Raw genomic sequence first — 4,514 nt, 5'->3', positions numbered from 1 at the left:
TGGATTATTCCTACTGAACTTCTCAAGATGAGTGGAGTAAATGAAATACCTGTTACAAATGATGATAAAGACAGAAGAATATGGACTGGTACAATAACAGGGGAATTCACAGTATCTTCTGCAGTGGAAGTCATTAGAAAGAAATTTCCTCAAGTACATTGGACTAAAAAGGTATGGGATAGCTCTGTTCATCCAAGTATAGCTAGTAATATGTGGAAATTAGCTAGAAATATAACTGCAACTGATGATAATATGAAGAAATGAAAGTTCAATATGGTTTCAAGATGCATTTTCTGCAAAAATGAAGAGGAAACAAGAGAACACATCCTTTGGTACTGCAATTTTAGTGAAATAATCTGGAAGTGGCTTGGAGGCATTTTTAGTTTCATAAATCCAAGATCTTTTGAAGATATATTGCAATTAGCCAACCAGAAAAGTCCTGCAATAAAAAAAATCAGGAGATTGGCTTCATTTATAACAATGAAAGAACTCTGGTTCCTAAGAAATGAATGCTTATATGATAAGGGAAAATGTGATGTTCTTGCCATAAAGAGAAAAATATTGAAGGCCATTTCAGACAGTGAAGCAAGAATGAAGGCAATGATGTGGAACAATCAATATGATTTTCAGGTGCTAAGGAGTCTTGCACTACACCAAATATGGGATTTAGCAACTCAGGTTCGCAACTGCTTTGTGGCTGTTGCGAATATTCAGTTGCTAATTTCAGTTGCAAAAACGTCGCAACAGTTACAGACAGTTACGAAACTCGCAACTGTTGGATTCACTTGCGATTCGCAACTAAATCCTAATGTACGCGTGCGAAACATTTGTGTGTCTGCCCACACTCTTTAGCTGACTCGGTCTAGTTGACTATTCAGCCCATTCAGATCAAAACTGACTCGGCTACTTGTAACTATTATCAAAAGAAATCCCATTCTCATTCTCACTTCCCTTTTTTCCTCTTTCTTTCTCCAGCAAAACCCTAGCTATGTGGCTGCCATCACTCACCACCACCACCACTAAATCTCTTCTCTTTCACTCTCTCTATACGAAAAGATTATTGAATCTGTAGATATGATCTTTCTCGAGTAAAAACCCTAACGACGATGTTGAATCACAGAGAAAGCTGCAGCTGAGGAGTTATTCGATGTTATAAGGTTAGGGTTTTCTTAAAACCCAAATATTTCTTACAGTCCCTAGTTTGATATCGCTGATTGATTTGATTTAGTGTATGGCTCTTTGTTGCAGCATGGTTAGGGTTTTCAATCTCTCGAGGAGTCATCTTCATCATACTTGGTAAGAAACAATAAAGTTTTTTAGAGTATTATAGGTTCTGGATACCGTTTATTACCATGATTTAGGGGTGGGTTTTTGTTTCATGACTTAATTCTGATTTTTTTGTTTTATGAAATTGATGCTTTTTGGTAGGATTTATGGAAGATACGATGAGGTATACAATTCGTAATGCTTTAAATTAATCTTCTTCTCACTTCTACAAAATCAAAATGGTTTTTGATTTTGATTCTCCTTTGGGTTTTGTTTTCTTGTTTAGGTCCAGGTTGATCTTCTCAGGAAAGAACCTATCGATCTCTACAACGTTAACACCTTCAAACAGTCTGTGGTAAGAAAAACAACAGCAGGTCCTGTACTTTTGATTTTGTAGAATTTAATCTGAATTTCAGGTAGATAAGCCCCACTGCTCAAACCATCAGCATGATGCTCAGCATGGTAATAGTTCTGTTAATGTCTTGTATTCACTAAACTGAAGTTCTGATTTATGGATGTGGGTTGTGATTTTGGTTCAGTTTTTTATGATTTGTTGAAACAGAAGATGTTGAAACCTGACTCCCTCAACACTCTAAAACTATAATTAGTGATTTGGAGTCTAGAGAGTTATCTCATGAGTAATTTTGCTTTCTTGATTTTACTGACCTACATTCTCTTTGTTGTCCACTATCAGGTTTCTAGTTGAGCTCACAAAGGCTTTAATGTGACAAATTTCTAGTAGCTTCATCAACATTTGATCACATTTCCACAGGCCTCTGTTTTGGTGCTTCCTTTTATGAGGTTAATCTTGTCACTGAGATATGGGTTTCGATCATTTTCTCTCTGAATCTGAATACCCATACGAGGGAATTCTATAATAAGATTGATTCTTGACATGAACTAAGAAAGCCAAGTAGTTTTTATCCAATTCGTGACCTATGGTTTTTTTCTCTCACTAATTTGACATACATAGGTAGCTAAAATTTTGAATTTCATATTATTTGCTTGTTGGTTTGGGTACTATAAGCTAGATTTCAATTGTTGTAGGTTCAATTACCTGTTTATATGTTTAATTTTCAATTTTTCAATTTAACTCTGATCAGTAATTGTTACAGAATTTAGCATAAGTTTGGTTGAAAGAGCCAACTTCAATCCAAGGGAAGGCTAACCCAAGCTAGATTATACTCTCAACTATTCCTTTTTTTCTATATATGTATGCATTCATGACATCCTTTCTTACTCAGATGTTTACTGTCTTTGAACTATGCACGCGTGTAGCACAGATTCAGCTGAAGCTCGTATATTAAAAGCTTCAAATGTGGCCTTAATCATGAATGGTGGAAGTAAATTCAATGCTTGTAATCCAGTGGTTCCGATAAAGACCTAATGCGGTAAGACTTCAAGTTCACGTTATACTTGCAGACCTTTTTTTTAAGTTATACAAATACTTATTAATCAGGGATCTCTTAATGTGCAGAAATTAACCGCATATTGCTTGGGTGTTCTCAAGGCAACAAATGGGAATTTCATTGGCAGTAAGGGATAAGAAATATCTGAAAAAGAAGAGATCCAAAAAGGTGGGTTTATATAAATGTGTTATTTCCTCTTTGTACTAGTTCTCAATACCACTATAACCTGGATTTTGCTTTTCTAGTAAATTTTAATGTTTACTAGGTGTCCTATATTTTATGATAATATTGATGAGTACTTGTGTAACATGTCGATAATCTATTCACAATGATGGCCTTAATTAATATTTTCTTGATTATTATAGTGAAAACAATTTAATGCTTCTGAATTATGGCGGGATTCACATTTGAAATAACCACTGAAACGCTTGGTTATAAAGCCTCAGAGTCAGTAGGCGTTACATAAGCTGTTCTTGATTTTCTCAAAAATGACAGGATAGGTTATTGTGTATGCAACAGTTAAGAAAATTGAGCCAACCAAGCATAGAGCCATTTGGCACTTGCCCTGATGTCTGTGGATCGAAAATAATAGGATGGGTTATTTGTGTATGCGACAATTAGGAGGATTATAACCTCCCGATTCAAGCATTGGTCAATTAGGCACTTGTCCTGTTGTCAATCGTCGTACAATATTAATATGGGTTGTTTATGTACGCATTCTAGAGTTCACATCGACTGAAATTTTGATTAGAGTTATTTGTTTCTTAATGGTGATTAACTTGATTCTTATTTGACATATTGCAGAATTATCATGGTTACTTCATGGAGAAGATTGATCCAGGGATGGTCATTGCAGCAGGTTTGTCATACTAGAATACTAATCTTTTACCTATTTGATTCGTCATACCTTTAATATTTTTTTGAGTGTCGTGGTTGAGTGTGTGTTCCTTGTGTTCACTCAAATGCATATGTATGGGTATAACCAGGTTGCGATCTGATTTAATAAATGATAGGATGGTGCACTGTTTCAGTCTATATCTGCCGATTCTTTGTGATTCCATAAGCTAAACATCTAAATGTAATCTGCATTTAACAGTTATGTATGCTTACAACAAAGCACATGTATACTTTGAACTTATCTTTTTTTCCTGTCTTCATTAGACAAGCTCATTAAGATCAATCACTAATGTATTGTTTTCCTTATGTTCACAGGAAAGTATGTTCAAGAAGTAGCTGCCCCTCTTGGTCAATATTTTTGCAAGTCCTTCTGCCAGTCCAGGTTCACCAATGGTTCCATGTTTTATTTATTTATATTTTTTAGTAGGTTCTCTATACGAACGTATAATTTTCATATATCTGTATTGCTATTTGGAACTCCACAGATTGTAGTTTGTTGAACTTGTAAAATGAATTCTGTTAATAATGTTTCATTCAATTTCAAAAAATTTGATAGTGTTGTTGGATTAATTTGATTTCAAATAAACAGGGGTTATTTGATTTTGTTAGGGGGACTCTGATTTTGACCTGGTTTTGACTGGTCAAAACCACTATTTATTATATGTTGCAAAAAGTTAGCAACGGCATATAGCTGTTGCGATCGTTTCGCAATAGTCACTAACAGTTCGACTTTTCAACGTTGCAACAGTGAAACTATTGCGATTAAAAATTTGCAACAGCAACACAGCCGTTGCGAAATATAGCAATAACGACTTTCGTGACAGAGATGAACTGTTGCGACCCCACTTTCCAATTGCCTCCTACCGTTGCTAATCACTAAATTTTGCTGTAGTGTTGGTTTAAAATCAAGAAGAGTTAAAAGAATGAATGTCAAAGAAGTTT

The 4,514-nt window shown here is 35.0% G+C and overlaps 1 long non-coding RNA gene across 1 annotated transcript; it reads left to right on the top strand.

The window, feature by feature from the left end:
• Positions 1-980: 980 nt before the first annotated feature.
• LOC113308346 lies at positions 981-4,091 on the top strand. The gene is made up of 8 exons (XR_003339685.1): positions 981-1,157; positions 1,249-1,296; positions 1,429-1,450; positions 1,553-2,067; positions 2,382-2,657; positions 2,744-2,843; positions 3,480-3,534; positions 3,888-4,091. It is a non-coding gene; the product is annotated as an uncharacterized LOC113308346 (long non-coding RNA).
• Positions 4,092-4,514: the final 423 nt, after the last annotated feature.

This window comes from Papaver somniferum, chromosome 9 (genome assembly GCF_003573695.1).
Source record: "Papaver somniferum cultivar HN1 chromosome 9, ASM357369v1, whole genome shotgun sequence".
Lineage (NCBI taxonomy): Eukaryota > Viridiplantae > Streptophyta > Magnoliopsida > Ranunculales > Papaveraceae > Papaver > Papaver somniferum.
The sequence above is the reverse complement of the archived record's forward strand: the minus strand, read 5'-3'. Positions and strand labels throughout refer to the sequence as shown.